The following is a 22,263-nucleotide window of genomic DNA, read 5'->3' as shown; positions in this document are numbered from 1 at the left end:
AATTGGTGCTTGAGGAGGTCTTCGTCTTCATCTTTGGGTCTTGGATGTCTCACTTTGATCTGATTTTATAAAAAGAGAAGAGTTTGCTAGGAGTTTCCCTTGCAGGGGTTTTGCCTTGGCCTGGAGCCTATATCTTGTGTTCTTGTGATCATCTTGTTTTTGGTAATTGCTTGATGAAGAAGATATAACAAAGTAATAAAAGGCCAACATAATCTCACAAGTAATTATCACGTAAGAGGAATCAACCCTAATCTACATTTACATTGATTTCTCAACACCTGATTTGTTCTCTGCATGCTGACAATGTTTTTTATGCCATCCAAGTACTTGGCATGCATATGCCTATTTTGTTTTTTTTTCTATTTAGTGATTGATCATCACTAAAGAGGTCATCTAAGATAACTAATTGATAAAAAATATGGTCTCTGGAAGGAGAAATATAAATCTAGGGAGGTCAAGATTCCTCCAGCTGCAAGAAAAACAGCTTAAAAAATAAAAGGTTTATGGTTGATACAAAGCAAAAACATCTAATATTGATTGAGACTGAAAAATAATGGCACAACAAAAAATTAAATAGGGTAAAACTAATCAAGCCCAGTTACAGAATATCACTATATTACAACTCCATAACAAATCCCAAGTAATCTGCGATGACAAGTTATCATGACTAGTTTGTGCCATTGTAGGAATCAAAGCTCAAATGCATCAAATTGACACAATTTTATCTGGGACTCATACAAACTTGATCCCCTTTGAAATAATTGTGCAATTAAAAACAACGAAAAATATAATACATTCACCAACATTTTTATCAAAATGGTTCAAATAAGATTGTTAATCCAATAGACTCATATATTCGTCTTCAATATGACTGAGATCTGCCAGTGGAGTACTTGAGGATGATTCAGTTATCTGCCCACGGTATTCATCCTGCATTTCCAATCATGACAATCTATATCAAGCACTCATAAAATCAAAAGAAATGGAAACACGTCAAAAAAATTAAATAGGAACATTATCCTCAAATAAAGAGGTATGTAACTTCTTGGTTGGGGGGGGAAGGGGTGAACTATTAGCTCGAGATTCTGGATACTGCAATGCAGAAGCTTGTGTATTCTCAGAAGAGAATGTGGAAACAAACAGCATCTAATGAAATGTATACAATATCATATTTATGTTGAATAAGAATGCTACACTATCCCAATAAGCTGGTTTACTATATTACTGGGAAGAAACCCTAATAAAACTCGGTATTATGAAAGCAAGATCACCAATTTTGATCATTTTAAAAATGAAACCCCCAACCTAAAAAACAATCAGCAATCCTGTGGGTTATGGATTACTGTGGGTTGTGTGTCCAAAACCATCAAATATGAAACAAAGAAACTCCTTCACGCTTTAATCCATAACAGAGCAAATTTTGTAACATTTCCTTCTAAAATGTTATAAAGGCTTCTAAGTTCTGAAGTGGGCTCGGAAAACAATTTCAATGAGTTCTGGATTCTGCATAAATCAATGGGTTGAGGGGCAGATCCCACATTATGAAATCGAAACTTGCTTCAATAATTTGTGTCAACTTTTGGGGTTACTCCGTAAGTGGTTACACCATATTTGGAGCTGCTTCATGTGATGTGGGATGGCATCATGTATGGTTGACCCTTGATTGTTCCGTGATGAGCATGCACATTGGAGGTGGCTTACTCATTGATTGTTAGGCTTCATATGGGTGCTTGTATGACATTCTTCCCTGCAGCATCGAAGACCCAAGGAGCATGATGCACAGCTAAGGATTTGATGGCATTGCATTGGAGTATCTGGCATTCTGAAGGAGGGAATTAAGCCATAGATAGCATGGGGTTGCATGGATGCTTACATGGAGGCTTGTACTTGACTTATGCTAGCTTGAGTTGAGTGAGTGGATATGTAGGCAGGTGAACCCAAAGGATGTACATGGCCTAGGTGATGCATTGAAGCTTTGAATACTTGGGCAAGGAGTGTTTGATCTTAGAGGGAGAGCACTCATGCCTACGAGCCTTGGTTGTGGATCAACATCACCTTGAGGAAGCACTTCACTTGTGTGGACCTACTTGTGTCCTGTACGTTGCTTGTAGTGGACTAAATCCACTTGATATTATGGACCTTGTATAAATAGACAAAGAAGAGAGCCAGTCTTAGTATTTACATACATGATTCCAGAGTTCATTTATCATCACACATATGTTAGAGATGTGAGAAGAGGAACACTACTCTCTCTCTCTCTCTCTCTCTCTCTCTTGTATTTTATCTCTTGTCAGTCTGAGGGTTTCTTGAAGGATTCTCTGATATTTCTAGGATTAGGGTTTCTACCCTAAGGAGGCAAGAAGTAATGGATTGGTGATAAACCTTAGATTTGTACTTGTTGAGGAGGAAGAGACAAAAAGATGTCTTGCGTAAGGCCGAGGACCTGCTAGTGGTGATTCTAGCTTGTTGGATGATGGATCATCTTTGGTGTGACTAGGGTTTTTATGGTTTTCCCCAATTAGACTTTTGGAGAGCTTGGATAATTGTACCAACTTGTGATAAGCATTGAGCATGTACATGGGCTTAATTTCTTCTCTACAGATATGAATTTTTTTGCTGCCCAAAATTGTATTATTTCAGATTTGATTTCTGGCTATCATTGTCTTCATGATTTGGTAATTTCAAGTGCTTATATTCTTGCTGATTTGACATAAATTTAAGGTTCAAATTATTAAAGGTTTTACCACTGATCTTGAAGATAACAGGGAAGATTTGTACCATAAATTCTGTCATAATAAAGTGAATTTCAAATCCCATTTACGCTTGAAAAGATTGTTCGTAAGTGCTGAAACACATTGGCACAAGTTTGGGATCTTCTGTCTTGGATTGCCTATCGTATTGGGGTCGATGGAAAGTGAAATATTGTCCACTGTTGCTGCTCTAAATTTATATTTCAGTTCAGCCCTAACATCGAAAATACACAGGGAGCAGATACAGGAAACCTCCTTGGTGGTGAAATTCCTGAATTCACAATAAAAGTTGTAATTCATGGAATTTTTACAACGTGTTCTGAAATCAATGCAACTTAACATTGGCAATCCTTATTGTAGAGTTTCTTCAGCTAGTGCTTTATTGAATTTGTGTGATGGCTCTCTACTAATCTCCTAATCGATGAAAGTTCCTTTTCTAACTTTGAGTGTACCATAGACTTCCAGTGCACTTATTGTCTAATGCAAGAATCCTCATATCAATGATCATTCATAACTAGCAAGTGCTATCAACCTGTGATACATATATACAGAAATTCAGTCTGCTAGCTGCATGTTGTTGATAATAGATATGAGCTGTAGCAAGAATTTCATCCTAACTAATTTGATGTGTGACAGAAATCATAACACAATGACAAGGTTCAAAAACTAGTTGAGGCAAGCAAGATTCAATTTCTGGAGCATTCCATGCAATACATTTTTCTCCAATATACATTCCTATTTTGCTTTTATTAGAGTAGGCTATATACAGAAAATCAGTCTGCTAGCTGCATGTTGTTGATAATAGATATCAGCTGTAGCAAGAATTTCATCCTAACTGATTTGATGTGTGACAGAAATCATAACACAATGACAAGGTTCAAGAACTACATGAGGAAAGCAAGACTCAATTTCTGGAGCATTCCATGCAATACATTCTTCTCTAAAATACATCCCTATTTTTCTTTTATTAGAGTAGGCAACGTAGTATTTACTCTGCTGGATAGGGATATGCAAGATCCTCAAGATTCTCTGATGGAATTTTCATCGGAAGGTTCACCAATCTAAAGAGGAAGCAAGTGTTGGGATGATTGTATGATGACATAAGAGATGAAGCAGATCAAGTGGTCAAAGCTCTTTTCAATCAATGAAGCTTCTGAAAGAAGCATAGATGACCTAAAGGTAAATGAGATATGTATGTTTGTATTCGATATTATAAAGTCGTGCTATATGGTTGCAGGTAACATGGATCACTGCTCTATCTTGATAAGCATGATCAAAGGAAAGGAATCTCCTTCTATGAAAAGATGTCGGAAGGCATGGGTCACACTAGATGAAATCAACATAATATGTCCTCATATGAAATGAGGTGGTTGACATTAGGGAAATTTTGAGGTCTAAAATGGGCCTCCTAGAGAAATTATAAAATAATAGTGGAAATAATAAAATTAAATTAAATTACATCATCGAAAGGGAAGAAAAAAAAAATACTTTTTCAACTTGTATTTTCAACTTATCGCATTATGGGTTTACTCAAATTTTGAGCGGGAATAGTCATTGGATGCATAATTTGATTCCTCATCCAAGGAGTACCCATGTTGCATACTATCGATGGACTTTGCTACACAAAAAATAAGAAATACATGAAAAACGTGATTGCAATCACATTTTTTCATGTATTTTTCATTTTTCATGTAGCAGGGTCCATCGAAAGTATGTGATATGGGTACTCCTTGGATGAGGAATTAAATTTTTAATCCAACGAGTACTCTGGCTCGAAATTTGAGTAAAACCTTAGGGTGATAAATTGAAAATACAAGTTGAAAAAATAGTTTTATTATTTTATTATTTTACAATCTTTTTACTTTTTTACCCCAAAAAAGGTGAATCATCCCCCATGGTTGACATCATCATCTTGAATCCTATTGGTTCTTATAAAGTTTATTTTGGTTGTACATTTTTCTTAGCAGGCCCAATTTTAGACCTCAAAAGTTCTCTAATGCAGTAATTAAAGGAACTCTGATTGAAAATTCTTGGGAATGAAATATGTGAAGAGAGAAAGGAAGAGATCATAGACTATGCAACCATGGAAGAAGGCATTCAACATCCGAGACCAAGAGGATTTGACTAGGAGATCTCCCAGAAAGATATGAAGACTCTGATGGAATTCTGTAAAAGATGGAGACCCTTAATAATGGATATCTTTGGGAGATATGTCAACATGTATGCAGGATGTTGATACAAGCTGGAAGATGTCATGATGAAAGATCATCACAAAGGTAATTTTGATTTAAGTGTTCATTTCTTATTTTTGAACAAATATCTGGATGGGCTTACGCAGGACACCCAAAGGAAGAACTGTGGATGTCTTCTCAGTGGACCATGTAAAAGGATGTAAGATCCTTCTAAAGAAAATGGTATGATGGCAGCATGACATGAACCAAGGCCAGATGTAGACTGATGAATCACTTTCTGATGAAAGGTATGATGACATGACTGACTCATGAATGAAACTAATGGATGGTCTGTGCCCTATGAAGAAGTTCCAAAAGATGAAGACTCTATGACGAAGGGATTCATGACATCGAAGGGAGGAGTTCTTCAAACAGTTGAAGAGTTATTGTAGGTCACTAATTAAGAGGGAACCTGAAAATAAGTTTCTCACTTTGAAGAAAATTGGAAATTCCCAAGCCAAGAGGGAGCTTAGGTACATTCCTTCCATAGGAATGAGTACATTCCTTTATTGGAATTGATATGTCCTCCCTAATTGAGAGAGAGAGAAAGACACATCATTCTGGTCTTCACTTGAGAAGACAGAATAGAGGATTGGGTAAACATCTGACATCCGATGCTCTTTGAGGATGAGATAGGGCATCCAAGATAAGAGTAGTCGTGTAGGGGACCAATATTCTTTGAGGACTAGTTGTCCAAGATAAGAATAGTCCAAAGAAGGTCATACCCTGTGAACACCCGTGTGGAGTATGTACCTTGAGATATAGTGATTATGGTGTCTATGAATCATTGGTCTCGCCAACATTGTGCTTTGATCATGTGGATAGAGTTGTTAGTCAAGGCCTTGTTATGTGATAATGCTGGTTGATATGATGCTATACAGATGGGTTACCAATCCGACTCTTCTTATGAGAAATTCTTCAAATTAAGAATGACAAAGTACCATTATGAATACCTCCCTAGTTAAGAGGGGGTGTTGAAAAGTGTAACTAGGTTCAGTCTTCATAATGACATGTAATTGTGATTTTTGTAAATGATGAAAAGAAGAAAATGAAATTATTTTTGTAATACTTGTTTTATGGGTTTCATGAGGAAGCGATTTTCTTTTAGATGGCTCCTATTGAGAGCCTTTAGAATTCGTCATCAAAATCATATAGAGTCAATGCCATGTATGAAGAATGTATATGAGTCTATAAAAGTGTCTAGAAGCCCTCCAACGACAAGCACTAATCCTCTTCTTCAAGTTGGCCTTAAGATAGAAAGAAGAACTCATGCTGGCTGGCTCACCTATTTTGTAAAGTCCCCATTTCTATTTTCCTCCATAGTACAGCTAAGGTGGATTTCCAAGGCAGGGGATGGCGAGGCCAATGGAGCAGGTTTATGTCATCAGGGGTTCCGGTGGAGTTTTGAGGATTTTTCATGTGATCTGATAGCATTCGCTTGACATATTTCATCATCCGCATAATTTTCCTTTTGTTCCATCACATTGCGACAACTTTCAAAAATTAGCATTATTGTGGAGCCTAACTTAATTAATTATGCTCGAGGTAGCCTTCCGAGGAGATTAATTGATAGAACACCTCAGTATAATAGCTCATTGGAACTGGAACAAGAAGATCTACAGGATGGGATGTTGAGAAGTGACTTACAGTGGCCTAAGAGAGTATGGTGGGTGATTTTCCATTTTCCTTAATTAAAAATGACTTTAATTAGTCATTTCATTAAGGAAAATTAATTAATTGGGGGAAATAGGCCAAAAGTGACTTACATGAAATAAAATTAAAAGGTCACTTGATAAAGTCAATGGTCGAGCTTCTAGACTAATAATAAAATAATAAATTAAGATGCTTCTAGAGGCTTGGAGATCTATAAAAGAGGAGGAGGAGGACATTTGGAGACATCTTGGATTTGATATTGTTTATTGTATGTGAGATTGAGAACCTGGTTCTCTACTCCATTGGTGGCCCCAAGACAGAAACCCTCGAGTGATTCAGTGAGATTGGGCGAGCACCCATCTCCCCTTGGTGGATTCATCTAGAATTCACAGTTGTAGTGATTGATTCCCTGTTTCAGTTTGGCGGTCGGCACTAGCATTATTATCTTGGAGGGACATTCCCAGCTATTGTATTGTTATCTATTTCTATGTAATAAAGCTGGATTTTGTTGTTGCATTTCTCATTGTTCTTCATGTTGTGATCCTTTAATGAGATTTTCATGCAATTTGTGGGTTTATTGTTTCTGTCAAATTTCTGGTATTTGGGTTTTTACATGGCAATCTTTTGTTAAGTGCATGATAATTTTGTGTGAAGGGTTTGTTCCAAATTTTCTTCATTTGGGACATTACAGTGGTATCAGAGCCTTCTTCTTTCTCATCCTGAGGGTTTTATGTAGATCGAGTTATCTAGATGGAGTCAAATTCTGAGAAAGCCAAATCTACACTCAAAGGGGCCAAAATATTGTTAAATTACCAAACGCTTGAGCATTGTTAGTATGGAGAGGGCCGAAGATTAAGGGCCATAGAAGACCATCTATAGAAGCCGAAATTATCAAGGTAGGGGAGAAAATTTATTTTGGCCATTCTAACAGAACCAAAAGGGCCGAGGATAATCATTGAAGAGTGGCCATCGAATTTGGGCCAAATCGTGAGCCGTGAGCAAGTTGGGGCCCACGTTACCAGAGATTTTGTCACTAACAATTTATTTTGTGGAAGCCGAAGTTTATCAATTTTTTGAAAGTCTGTGTTGGGTCTTCCTTTTTTGGGCCACTCTTTGGACTCCGTTGAAACTATCAACAATCTCATTTAATACAAGTGGAGCTAATCTGCAAGTTGTTGATTGAACGTTGTACGCATCTAGTGTTATAATCGAATTATTTGTGGAGGAGCCAATGATTCGACTAATCAAACTGTGTGGAACATGGAACTATCATTGCATGGCGATGTTCAATGAAGCGCTGGTGCGATTGTAGCTAGAAGCAGATCAATTAAATGCTTGTGCGTGCTAGAAGTTGCATCTGTTGGGAGTCGAATTCATTGGGTCGAGTCCTGAAGGACTAGCAATTCACTTACGAGCACCTGGGTCAAATTCTGTTGTTCGGAGGGGTGCCAAACCAGTGTAATTTTGGGTCGAATTACACAGTGGCTCGATTCGTTCTTGCAGACAAATTTGTATTTTGCGTGCGTTTTATTCTGGAGGGGGATCGCAGTCGAATTCGCGAGGCTACGTTTTGATAGTCGTCAACGTCTGAACATCGTGGTTGTAGCAAGTTGGTCGATGGAAAGAGTCGCATACATGGAGATTCCACAAAGTCAAGCCAAATAGTGGGGCCATGTTGCTCAATTTCACCATTGGCTCAGGCTCGATGTTATTGGTGGGATCCGTTAAATTCTTTGAATATGTCAAATTTCACTAAGGGATGGCCAAAATATCTTCTGGCAGCAGTAGTCTCCATCCCTGCGCAAATGGTGATTTGGTGAGGCAAAATCCTCCATCTGTGGGTTGTGTTCAACATGCGCCCGAAAGTTCAAGGCACTTGGCGGCAGAATATCGACATCATCAAGCGCAGTTGACTGGACCGATCAGCTGGATCGGGCCGGCTGTGTGTGGGACAGATTGATGGGGCTCGAGTCACATTCTGAGCTGCGCATTTGGGACATAGGAACGGCCTCGTCGTCGATTCAAGACTCGCACCTTTGTTGTACGTTGGGCTCAACATCGTTATGTATGAACTTTGAGTTCTGTATATGTCAAGGAATTAGGTGTTGAATCGAATCAATAAAAGTGGGATCTATCAAGCTGAGAAATCGCGATCTGGTGCGGATTCCTTCTTTGTTGCCAGCGTGGAAGTCGAGGTTCATTGCCACAGATTAAACCTTGAAGACGTCTCTGCGGGGCCAATCAATGTATAACGCTACAACAAAACCAAAATACAGTCGCAGTCCAATCCACAGTGACAGCAACAAATGAAGGGACCCTTGTCGACCCACGGGACTAGGTTCCTTTTCGGGATAGTGGAGCATTCGAATAAGCAAGATTGTATGCAGGTGTGACAAGTTTGCAAGAGTTCGATGGTTATGGTATGACAAAGGGTGTATGGAGGAAGTACGCATGGTGCATATGTGTATAGTGCCGAAGCTAGAAATATAGCCGTCGACCGACCCACAGTTAGGGCGACAGCCCAAAATGTCAGTGGTTGTGTTTCATTACATAGATCGTTGGCAACATTAAAGATATGAATAGCATGTGCATTGGAGGAGAACGACATTATATTTGAAGTTGAAAGTGTAACCTGTGCGTATACATAGATGTTCGTGGATTGAAATGAAGCTGACAGACACATGTTCTTAGACCATATGCTACTGCTCGATTAACTACAACTGAGAATTAATTTCCAGGTTTGCATAACTTATTTCTTGGAATTCACTGTGGATTTGGTACACTAAGTTTATATGGCCGAGAGGACATAGTTGAGGTCAGAATTTCGTTGTTGCCTGGGTTTTAATGTATGTGCTGCTATGGTGATGCAAGAAGTTTTTGATATATATATTGCTTTCTTTCTTTTTTTTAATTATCAGTCTGTCAAAAACGATGTATTGATGAAAGAGAATTTGTTACAGTTTGGTAGTCTGACACTATTGTCTTGATGGCACTTTGAGCTGTTATTGGGGGTTGTAAATCTTCATCTCTATGTAATTACCTTATGCATTTCCACAAGCCTTATAAGCCCTATAACTAGAGAATTGATAAAATATATTAGGCTTTGATGTTGAAGTCTGAGGTTAAGGACTTTTTGAGAAAGCCTATGTTTTGAGTTGAGCCTTGTAATGATCATATGTGTTGTTGTATGTATTAGGGTCCGAGTCTTGAGTTGCCAAGCTTGTCCATCATCATTTGGCCTCGTAAACATTGTTGAAAGTTTTGTTGTAAGTTGAGATAAGTCTATTAGTCAAAACAGCTTGACATACTTGTCAGTATTTAGTAAAACATGGATCAAACCTCCCTAAACTCCCTTAATAAACCAATAACAACAAACAACAAACCATTCGCAAAGGAGGTCTATGCCATTATTCAAAAAGAACGGCCAAAGGATGTGCAAAAGGGGTCGGAAAAAGGACATAAGATTTATGCTCTTGCAACAGTTTGAAGCACATGAGGGTCACATGGAGAGTTCTCTTCAAACTTGACGAACTAGATGCCCTCGTTTCCAAAGTCAATCAATTAGAGGGGAAGAAGTTGATGTGGGCTTTGAAACTAGCCATGCTAGCTTTAATACATCCCAAGTTCTTGGAGGAACATTGTGAAGGGATTAGACTTCCAGTGGTATCTTGTCTCAGTAACATCATGATGCTAACCACCCCTATAGCTCCTTACAATGATGATGTTATGAGGAGAGTTTTCAGGCTGATGATAGAAACTTTCCGAGACTTGGACAACAGTGCAGGCTCTACCTTTGGGAAGAAGCTTGATATTTTAGGAGGCATGGCCATGACTAGGACTTATGAAATCATGTTTGATCTAGAGTGTGATGGTTTGATCTTGCAGATGTTCCAATGCTTCTTCAGCATGAGGAAACATCACCATGACACAATCATAGCACACACGCAGTCCATCTTATCATCATGTATGAGAGGTCGTGATTCCATTTGTCGAGAGTTGCAGTCTCGATTGTTTTCTGTTTGGAGGAGAGAGTAGTTGGTCTCACCAGCTGCATATGAGCTAGCCAAAAGGCTAGTTGAGCAAAACATTGGGTTGTTCAGGAGACAGTTGACCAGGGAGGAGCTGCTCAGGATTGGTGGATCATGCCGTAAGAATGAGCTGAGGAGGAAGGGACTTTGCTTAATCTGCAAAGGACCTTGGGGACCTAACCACTCATGCTTGGGTGACATTGAGGAGGTGACAGAGGTACAGCAAGAGGAGATCCCTTCTGACTTTCAAGGCGAGAATTCTTCTTTGGACAAGTCCATGGGTTCATACAATGATACCTCTAAGGAGGACCCGCAGTCATGTGGAGTTAATGGCAGTAGCCTAGACGTGCATCCATGTGTGATGGAGGAGTATGGTGAGCAACTGATTGTTCCCATGAGAGAAGGAGATCCGAGAGCAAATGAGCGACTGATGATTTAGCATAGAGAGCACATAGAGGAGCATGAGACAGATGACACACACATTATGCGAGATGGGCTAGCATTGGAGAGTCAGCTAGTGGCTCATGTTGAGCCCATGATGGAGGATGAGCAGACACCCTTGGGGCCAACCATTGGAGTGGAGCAGACATATGTGCAGGTAGCCTCCAGGGAGGCAGTATTTGCAGACACTTGCCCTCAAGAGGAGTTGGAGATTGACGGGTTAGTTTTGCAGGAGGCTATTATGCGACAGGAGCTATTGGAGATGGTGGTACTTCCATCTTTGCGTCGACCCATTGATGAGATGTGGGTAGATGCATAGGCAGTTGGCAGAGTTGCAGGCAGTTCAGGGAGAAACCCTCTCCAGGAGTACATAGATAGGGCTTGTCGCACATCTTGCCTACCTATTATAGTGAGAGGGTCAGGTTTCCTTAGACAGGTCTTTTTGATTGACCAGATAGAGCATCACCTGTTGAGAAGGGACCCATCTTAGCCTAGTAGACTTGTTCCTTGCACAGGTGTCCATGCATTGGATTGACGAGAGACCATGAGTTGGTATCCTTTTGATGGAGTATCATTTTTAGTCAAGAGCATTGTATTGCAGGAGCCCTCAAAGGTGAGGGATATCACATGCTTTAGTTGGCAGCAAGATGTACACTAGCCACTCATCAGTGTTTCAGCACGGCATCAGCATGATGAGATTGGCCTTGGTCTATGCCAAGGGTTGGATTGGAGAGAGGTGATGAGTTGTAACATGGTGGATGGAGAAGCATTCATGGTTTGAGTTATAGCACAACAGGAGCCATGGAGCCTTGATATTTGTTCTTGGTGGCATTGGGATCCAGGAGGATTCATTGATTACAGGTTGAGTCGGAGATTGGTCTAGGATCCAGGCATTAAGGGGTTCGTTCATGATGGGTTGACACAGGAGCAGAGCATCACCCAGTGGTTCATATGGGATCCGGGCATTGGGTTTTAGTTGCGTTGGGCCACCAGATTGGTCCACAGATTTGGATTGCTCGAGGGCAAGCAATCTTGGGGTGGGAGGACAATAATGTCCCCATTTTTATTTTCCTGCATGGTACAGCTAGGGTGGATTTCCAGGGCAGGGGATGGCTAGGTCAGTGAAGCAGGTTTATGTCATCAGGGGTTCTGATGGAGTTTTGAGGAGTTTTCATGGGATCTGATGGCATTCGTTTGCCATATTTCATCATCTGCATACTTTGCTTTACATTCTGTTGCATTCCGACAACTTTAAAAAATTAGCATTATTATGGAGCCTTAATTAATTATGTTCGATGTGGCCTTCCGGGGAGATTAATCGATGGAACAACTCAGTGTAATAGCTCATTGGAACCGGAACAAGAAGATCTACAGGATGGGATGCTGAGAAGTGACTTCCAGTGGCTGGAGAGAGTATGGTGGGCAATTTGACATTTTCCTTAATTAAAAATGACTTTAATTAGTCATTTAATTAAGAAAAAATAATTACTTGGGGAAAATAGGCCAAAAGTGACTTAAGTGAAATCAAATTAAAAGGTCACTTGATAAAGTCAATGAGAAGCTCCTAGGATAGTCATAAAATAATAAAATAAGATACTTCTAGAGGCTTGGAGATCTATCCTGTTGATTTGGGGTAGCATCGGATGTGCTCTAACCACAAAAATTAGTGGAGAGACTAAGGCACATACCCAGAAAGGGTTTGGGTAGATTCTAAATAGTTTGGGAGATATTAAAATACTTAATATTTTTAATGGAGTCCCTAATAAGTCTAAACTTAGGGAAAATAAAATATTAATGTGAATTAATATAAAATTGTGTTAGAATGGTCCAAAAGTCATGAATCAAGCCAGATCTAATCTTAGTTGTTGATTAGGCACTTAATCTTGGTCGTTGATTTGTCAACGAGAAAAGTATAAGAGGAAGCTTGAGGGTCACTTGGAGAACACATCGAGTTGATCAAGATTTCGACTTTCTGGGGCTGGGTTTGCTGAGAAAGTCAAGAGAGTGATCAGAGTTGCAGCTGAGGGGCAGTGAATATAGAAGCAGAGAGGTAGAGATAACACCAGGAGGATCAGCACAGTAGCCGACAGTGAGGGATGCAAAACCAGCCAGGGGTTCACACAAAGCCAACCAAGGCTCACACAGAGCCAACCAGGGGTTCACGCAGAGCCTCAGAGGGCCAGCGTGGGTGACGCAGAGGGCTAGAGGGTTGACGCAGTGCCTCCAAAGGCTGACACAGGCCAAGCCAGAGTGACGTTGGGCAAACCTTGTGTAATATTCCTAATTAGCCATGGCTAATTGGAATATTCGGTTTTGTTCAATCTTTGCCTTCTATAGTTATTTGTAAATAAAAGGCGAGGAAGGGGGACATAGCTCACTTTAGAATAAAAAGTCACTTCCTAGGTAGCACAACGTTGCGACTTAAAGGGGAGCCAAAGGGGCCAAAGGGGGACGCAGAAATGGAGCCCACGCAGACACATGGAAAGACTGTGCAGAAGGGAAGGAACATGTGGCAAGAGAGGAACCACGCAGGAAGATGTGAGCCTTGGGATTGAAAGAGGCAAATGCTATAAAAGAGAGAGGAGCCCCCGCATTTTCATCATTCAGTTATGTGCATTATGAACTAGTCGTTTCGACTTCTGAGCACGTTGGCTGTTTAGCTAGTCTGCAGCGCTGTTTAGTGCATTGAGTGTCTCCGTTTGGAGATCTCACCCTTAGCCCCAGGGGACTTCGAGTGCCTGCTTAGGCAAGATATTTCCTTTGGTGCTTCAGCAGTAGTTTCATCAGCATTCCAACGGCAGTTTTAGCAGCGTTTTGGAGGACTGCGCAGCACTGGGAGAGGGACACAGTTCTGTTTGGTTTTTGTGCTGGATTGGGGTCTTACAGGTGGATTTTTACTGGGAGATTGAGTAGGGGTCCAGCTCTTGTCTCATTGGAGGATTTTGGCAGGGTTTCAAGCAGGGTTTCAGGTAGTGTTCCAGGCAGAGTTTAGAGGGGTTTTCTTCAGTGGTAGCGCAAGGCATTAAGGAACTGCGCAGAACCCCAAGAGGGTGTTTTTCGGGGGTCGGCCATTCCAGGAGAGCTTTCTGGGTTTTCTGAGTAGAGCCCGAATCCAGAGTTTCAGCTTTTTCCAAGGAGGGGAGCAGCCCCAAATCATCATTTTTTTCTAGCAGCAACAACAGCATCCACGCAGAGAGGCTATTCTTGTCATTCCGAGAGTATTTCTTCACTTGCCTAGTGCAAGTCGAGGTGCCATCTGTCTAAACACCTCTTGTACTCATTTTATTGCTCAGTATAATAAAATGGCTTAGCATTTCTCGCTGCATTTCTTGTGTATCTACTTATATTTCCAGTTTACATTATTATATGTTGTTCCACTGTTATTTTATCACTTCTGGGTTATTATATCATTTGCACATATTTGGTTGGAGTTTTTGCTGGGGTTTGGGGAATATTCTGGGTTAGGAATATTATAGTGGTATTAGAGCATAGATTTGGCTCAACATGTGGAGCTAGCAATCTATGACACCAGGGGAAAAACCCTACATTTGTTACAGAGGTAGGAGGTACAGAGACACTGGGCATAGGTTGGAGAATACCTACGGGGAGGTAGACTGTGTTCCTGTGGTGGACGCAGAACAGGTGGAGCCTGTGGTAGACGCAAAACAAAGAGAGCCAGTAGTGGACACAAAACAAATGGCTGATGAGGACGGGAAGAGATTTGCGGATATGCTCCTCAAATCAGTGCAGGATCTGTCGAGGTAAATTGAGGTGATGGGGCAGAGATTCACGACAGTTGAGGCCAGACAGTGTGAGAGCCCATGAGTTTTTCAGATTGGTGAGGGATCAGGTGCATCCCATCACTTGCCAGAGCAGCGTGATACTGTGCAGCAGGTGGCCTCACATGCCCTTACACGCTCTACCATGCCCACTTTCTTAGGAGCAGACACGGGGACCGTAGCCCAACAGGAGGCAGAGCCCAGACATATGGGAGATTATTTTACCGAGTACCAGGCCTATGGGCAGGAGTTTAGGGAAGCCCTCTCATTCAAAGATTTTGTTCAACTCCAGCGAGATAGCAGACCCCGCGACCATCACAGAGGGTACCGGCATTACCATGATGGCGACACCCACCGTGCAGCGAGTAGATTCCACTTGCCTACGTTTGATGCCTCATCAAACAGTTCGACAAAGTCTTGGGTGGAGAAGCTGGACATTTATTTCCAGATTAACCAGATGTCTGAGGCAGAGGCCATCAAGGCGGCAACATTGCATTTGGATGGCGAGGCCCAAGATTGGTGGTTTCATGGGATGGTTACACTGGGGCACTCCACAGTGACAACATATGCCGAGTTTACCAGGAGACTGATGGAGCGATTTGATCAGAGGGATCCAGAGCAGCATTTCGTTGAGTTGACGAGGCTTAAACAGACGGGGAGCCTAGAGACCTACATTACAGATTTCTTGAGGGTCTCCGTGATGGTGCCAGACCTATCCACGGCACGGAGAGTCTATATGTATGTTGAGGGGTTAGCAGAGCCACTTCGCGGTCTAGTCTGATCCACTAGACCAACCACACTCCAGGACGCTATCAACAGGACCCGGGACTTACAAGATGTCTTACCCAGGACCCAGACACCTTACCCCCAGAGACAGACTTTCCAGTCTAAGGGGAAGGATGTGAGGATTCCACCTCCAAAGGGGAATCCAGGATGAGTTCAGCTTGATGATGATGCCAGGAGGGAGCTGAAGAAGAAGCAGTTGTGCTTCACATGTCAGGAGCCGTGGGCACTGGGACATAGATGTGCTGCTGGTAAAGCACATTTTATTGAGGTCTTCTTCGAGAGCAGTGGAGAAGAGGATGACGAGGATGATGGGGAGGCAAGAGATAGCCATGCCATAGAGGGACCTTTACCACCTCCACCACCAGCAGCAGGAGGTGCATCATTTGCACCTACCGGAGGGGCCCTTGCAGCATTGCGAGGAGTACCCAAATATCTGACGCTATGCGTACAGGGGATAGTATGTGGCCAGTGAGCATCAGTTTTAGTGGACAGTGGGGCGACCCACAACTTCATCGATGCCTAGATGGTTGAGCGGAGAGGTATACAGACAGAGAGCTTCGATGGGTTTTCAGTCTTGGTCCCAGGAAATCAGACCATGACGTGTGCTTGATATGTTCCAGAGATTTCAATGACGATGGGCACCTACACGTTCACTGACCACTTTTTTGTGGTCGATATTCCGGACACCAACATGATACTGGTTGTTCAGTGGCTTATTACTCTAGAAAAGGTCACAACAGATTGGAAGACCTTAGAGATGGAGTGGGATGATGAGAGACGGGGAGGCATGAGAAGATATGGGTACAGCACACATATCCACCTCAGACTGTGTCGGCTCATCAGATGGAGGCAGTCTTCCGGAAGGGAGACATTGAGTGGGCAGTGGAGCTGCATGCATCAGAGGCAGGGACTACATGGCAAACGGTGCATCCAGAGATCCAGTCCATCCTTGATCAGTATGCCATAGTGTCTGGAGAGATTCCACCAGGACAGCCATCGGATCGGGGGTTTGAACACACTATTGAGCTTGAGCAGGGCACCCAAGCAGTGATCACCACCCCCTATAGGCATCCCAAGGCCTATCGGGACGAGATTAAGCGGGCTATCCAGGAGTCGCTGGCTCTTGGGCACATTCGACCAAGCACGAGTCCTTTTGCTTCTTCTGTGGTGTTGGTGAAGAAGAAGGACAGTACGCTGAGGATGTGCATTGACTACAGGGACTTGAACAAGAAGACCTGAAAGAACAGGTACCCCATACCTAGGATCGATGAGTTGATGGACGAATTGAGAGGAGCACGTTTCTTCTCAAAGATTGATTTGAGATCGGGGTATCATCAGATTCGCATGAGGGAGCAGGACATTCCCAAGACCACCTTCAGGTGTCACTATGGGCACTTTGAGTTCTTAGTTATGCCTTTTGGGCTAACCAATGCCCCAGCTACATTTCAGTCTTGCATGAATCACATCTTCCGTAGTCACTTGAGGAAGTTTGTGTTGATATTCTTCGATGATATTCTCATTTACAGCAGGACTTGGGAGGAGCATCGCCAGCACATTGAAACAATATTGCATATCTTACAGGAGCAGCAGTTCTATGCCAAACTCTCCAAGTGTGAGTTTGGGTTGACGGAGATGTTACATCTAGGACACATCATAGGGGTGGACGGAGTGAGAATCCACGAGGAGAAGATCAGGGCCATCAGAGAATGGCTAGAGCCGAGAAACGTGACGGAACTTCGAGGATTCATTGGCATTTGTACGTACTACCGGAAGTTCGTCAAAGGTTTCTCATATCTTGCTACACCCCTGACAGACTTGACGAGGAAGGGGGCATTCAGTTGGTCGAATACAGCACAGCAAGCCTTTGACAGGCTCAAGGAGGTGATGAGCAGCTACCCAGTGCTTGCATTGCTAGATTTTACGCAGCCATTTGTTTTGGAGTGTGATGCGTCAAGAGAGGGGATCGGCGCAGTATTGATGTAGGGAGGTCACCCTATAGCCTTTCAGAGTCGGAAGCTCCTTCCGCATCAGAGGTTGTATTCTATATACGACAAGGAGATGCTGGCCATCATGCATGCATTGTCTAAGTACTTGCAGTATTTGGTGGGCAACAAGTTCAGGGTGAGGATTGATCACAATAGCCTCAAGTTCTTTTTGGAGTAGAAGCAATTACAGGAGAGGCAGCAAAAGTGGATCAGTAAGATCCAAGCATATGACTTTGACATTGAGTATGACAAGGGTAAGAACAATGTGGTAGTAAATGCCCTTTCACGTAGACCAGCCACGTTGTCTCTTATGAGCTTGGATATAGATTCGAGGGCTCGACTCTTAGTAGAGTACTCCAAGGACAAGTTTTCATGTGAGATTCTGGACGGGCAGGTGGCAGATGACAGGTACAGGGTGATCGATGAGATCATCTATTACAGGGATCGGATCTTCTTGACTGAGGGGTCTCAGCTCAAGAAGAAGATACTCCAGGCATCACATGACTCACCATTGGCAGGCCATCAGGGGTTTACCAAAGCCTACAGGGCCATTACAGAGAGGTTCTCCTGGAAGGGCCTCAAGGAGGACGTACTCCAGCATGTCAGGGAGTGCGATGTTTGCCAAAGGAACAAGGACGAGATGAGCCATCCCGCAGGATTATTGCAGCCTCTTCCCATTTCGGAGGGGAAATGGGAGAGTATTTTGATGGACTTCATCACAGGGTTGCCCATGGTACAGGGCAAGGATTGTATCTTTGTCGTCGTTGATCGGCTGACAAAGTACGCACATTTCTTTGCCATATCCGCACATTATACAGCAGCACAGGTGGCCGAGCTGTTCTTCAGGGAGATCTTCAGGCTACATGGTCTTCCTAAGACCATCGTCAATGATAGGGACAGTCGTTTTATGGGCGGGTTTTGGCAGTAGCTTTTCCGATTGGTGGGGACGGTGTTGACACCGAGTACCAGTTATCACCCACAGGCGGATGGGCAGACAGAGATAGTTAACAAGTGGCTGGAGGACTACTTGCATAACTATGTCAGCGGGCAGCAGCGAGCATGGCTGAGGTGGCTACATATGGGGGAGTACTGCTACAATACTTCACATCACATGTCCATTGGTATGTCACCATTCTATGCCTTGTATGGGTATCATCCTTTATCTTTTGTTGACGTGATGTTTGGTCATAGCAGTGCTCCTAGAGCCAAGATTTGGATCTAAGAGAGTTAGGATATCCTCCGAGCTCTCAAGGATAACATGGCTACAGCGCAGAATCAGCAGAAGCTGTATGCCAACAAGGGTCGATGGAGAGACAATTCGAGGTAGGGGACATGGTCTACCTACGATTACAGCCATACCGATAGTTGTCACTGAAGCAGAAGGGGGCTGAGAATCTCAAGCCCCGCTTTTATGGGCCATACAGGGTGATACGCAGGATTGAACAAGTTGCATATGAGTTGGAGCTGCCCCAGGGCAGCAAGATTCATAAAAATTTTCATGTATCATGATTGAAAAAGGCATTGCGGCAGCAGGTGACAGTGAAAGATGAGCTACCACGCATGGATGATGAGGGGCATTTGGTATTGCAGTCGGAGGCTATCATTGATACCAGGCAGAAGCAGCTGCGAAGCAGGACGATCTGGGAATTCTTGGCGAGATGCAAGAATTTGCCGGACGAGGATGCCACTTGGGAGAGTGAGAAGATCTTATAGCATCCATCACATCACTTGCTTGAGGACAAGCAACATTTTGCCAGCGGAGACTGTAATATTCCTAATTAGCCATGGCTAGTTGGAATATTCGGTTTTGTTCAATTTTAGCCTTCTATAGTTATTTGTAAATAAAAGGCGAGGAAGGGGGGCATAGCTCACTTTAGGATAAAAAGTCACTTCCTAGGTAGCACAACGTTGTGACTTAAAGGGGAGCCAAGGGGGCCAAAGGGGGACGCAGAAATGGAGCCCACGCAGACACATGGAGAGACTGCGCAGAAGGGAAGGAGCACGTGGCAATAGGGGAACCACGCAGGAAGATGTGAGCCTTGGGATTGAGAGAGGCGAAGGCTATAACAGAGAGAGGAGCCCCCTCATTTTGATCATTCATTTATGTGCATTTTGAGCTAGTCGTTTCGACTTCTGAGCACGCTGGTTGTTTAGCTAGTCTGCAGCACTGTTTAGTGCATTGAGTGTCTCCGTTTGGAGATCTCACCGTTAGCCCCAAGGGACTTCGAGTGCCTGCTTAGGCAAGGTATTTCCTTTGGTGCTTCAACAGTAGTTTCATCAGCATTCCAGCAGCAGTTTTAGCAGCGTTTTGGAGGACTGCGCAGCACTGGGAGAGGGACGCAGTTCTATTTGGTTGTTGTGCTGGATTGGGGTCTTGCAGGTGGATTTTTACTGGGAGATTGAGCAGGGGTCTAGCTCTTGTCTTATTGGAGGATTTTCGCAGGGTTTCAGGCAGTGTTCCAAGTAGAGTTTAGAGGGGTTTTCTTCAGTGGCAACACAGGGAATTGAGGAACTGCGCAGAACCCCAAGAGGGTGTTTTTCGGGGTCGGCCATTCCAGGAGAGCTTCTTGGGTTTTTCTGGGTTTTCTGAGTAGAGCCCGAATCCAGAGTTTCAGCTTTTTTCGAGGAGGGGAGCAGCCCCAAATCATCATTTGTTTTCTAGTAGCAGCAACAACATCCACGCAGAGAGGCCATTCTTGTCATTCTGAGAGTATTTCTTCACTTGCCCAGTGCAAGTCGAGGTGCCATCTGTCTAAACACCTCTTGTACTCATTTTATTGCTCAGTATAATAAAATGGCTTAGCATTTCTCGCTGCATTTCTTGTGTATCTACTTATATTTCCAGTTTACATTATTATATGTTGTTCCACTGTTATTTTATCACTTCTGGGTTATTATATCATTTGCACATATTTGGTTGGAGGTTTTGTTGGGGTTTGGGGAATATTCTGGGTTAGTAATATTACACGTTGGGCTAGAAAGGGCTAACGTTGTCCCTAGAGGTTGACGTTGGGGTTTCGTGGGGCAAATTGGAGCTATGAAGCTGTCGGAGTGATTATCCGAAGTTTCAGCCGAAACATTGTCTCCAACTGAGAGGTACGAATTCCGAGATTATTCTTTGTTGGGTGAGTCGGTTTTGGCACCCAAATTGTATTCAAAAACTACATAATAATAAAACCCTCAGATAGTTGCACTAGTTTTCCCACATTGGGTTTTCCAGGGGACATTGGTCCAAAAACAATAGTGTCACTTGTGTGCTTCTTTATGTTTCCTTTAGTTGATGATCTATAATGTGTTGAGCATGTACTTGTATTTACGTCCAGTATTTACATGGTAAATAACTTGTTAATTAATAGAAGAAGTAGGTAGGAATAAATCAATGAAGTACATGAAGGGTTTCTAATAGTTAGACGTAGAAATTCCAACACATCCATCAAATCTATAAAAGAGGAGGAGGAGGACATTTGGAGACATCTTGGATTTTCTATTGTTTCTTGTATGAAAGATTGAGAATCTGGTTCTCTACTCCATTGCTAGCCCCAGGACGGAATATTCAGTGAGATTGGGCAAGCACCCATCTCCCCTTGGTGGATTCATTCAGAATCCACAGGTGTAGTGATTGATTTCTTGTTTCAGTTTGGAGGCCGACATTAGCATTATTATCTTGGAGGGCCATTCCCGGCTATTGTATTGCCATTTATTTCTATATAATAACGCTGGATTTTGTTGCTGATTTTCTCATTGTTCTTCATGTTGTGATCCTTTAATGAGATTTTCATGCAAATTGTGGGTTTATTGTTTCTGTCAAATTTCAGGTATTTGGGTTTTTATATGGCAATCTTTTGTTAAGTGCATGGTAAATTTTGTGTGAAGGGTTTGTTCTAAATTTTCTTCATTTGGGACATTACATAATTGGAGACACAACCCTTCATAAGAACTAGTCGGCTTATTTATGGGACAACCACGTAGAGGATTCACATTTCCAGAGTAAAGTTAGGATACATATCTGGGATTTTCGGATGGTCAATGGCAGTAATCAAATTCAAACTCTTTGAATTCGGGTGGCCTAAGTTCGGATATCTCTGTGGAGACTACAGTGACACAGTTCGGATGGAAGGAACAACAAGAAGAGACGAAGGGGCAAGCGAAGTTTTGTCTAAGGCTAATCACAAAAATAACACTTCGGATTTCTGAGAGGTGGTCTCGACAGTTCAGCAGAGGAACCATATTCAGTCAAGGGTATATATACTACAGATTGGTGCTACGAAGAGACCACAGTTCGATTCAATAATAAGAAGGTAGTTCAGTGCCATAAAGGAACTATAGTTCAGTGATAGATCACAGTGTTTCGGTGCTGCTACAGCGGTCACATTATAGTGTCGTTACATTGACATGCTTCGATGCCATCTCTAGTATATCTAGAGTTCGTTGAGGAGATGATCTCAGTGTTAAGAAGGTCAAAGTGGAAGAAGAATCGAGAAGAAGAAAAGAGCATAAGACAGAGAACTAGTGGCTTGGTCTTGGAGTGGCTAATAGGTCGTGGGTCTTGGTCTCGGAGTGGCTAATAGGTTGTGGGTTTTTGTCTTGGTATTCATCAATTGGAATCTCTA

At 42.6% G+C, this 22,263-nt stretch overlaps 1 long non-coding RNA gene across 1 annotated transcript in view; it reads right to left on the bottom strand.

The window, feature by feature from the left end:
• Positions 1–554: 554 nt before the first annotated feature.
• Positions 555–22,263, bottom strand: part of LOC149142446 (uncharacterized) — an 81,893-nt gene continuing 60,184 nt past the window's right edge. Inside the window, exon 2 of the long non-coding RNA XR_016264851.1 lies at positions 555–930. This is a non-coding gene — a long non-coding RNA (uncharacterized LOC149142446). The remainder of the gene's footprint in view (positions 931–22,263) is intronic.

Source organism: Pinus tabuliformis, chromosome X (genome assembly GCF_031772625.1).
Source record: "Pinus tabuliformis cultivar Carrire ecotype Pingquan chromosome X, CPIR1, whole genome shotgun sequence".
Classification (NCBI taxonomy): Eukaryota; Viridiplantae; Streptophyta; class Pinopsida; order Pinales; family Pinaceae; genus Pinus; species Pinus tabuliformis.
This window is presented reverse-complemented; position numbering and strand designations above follow the sequence as displayed.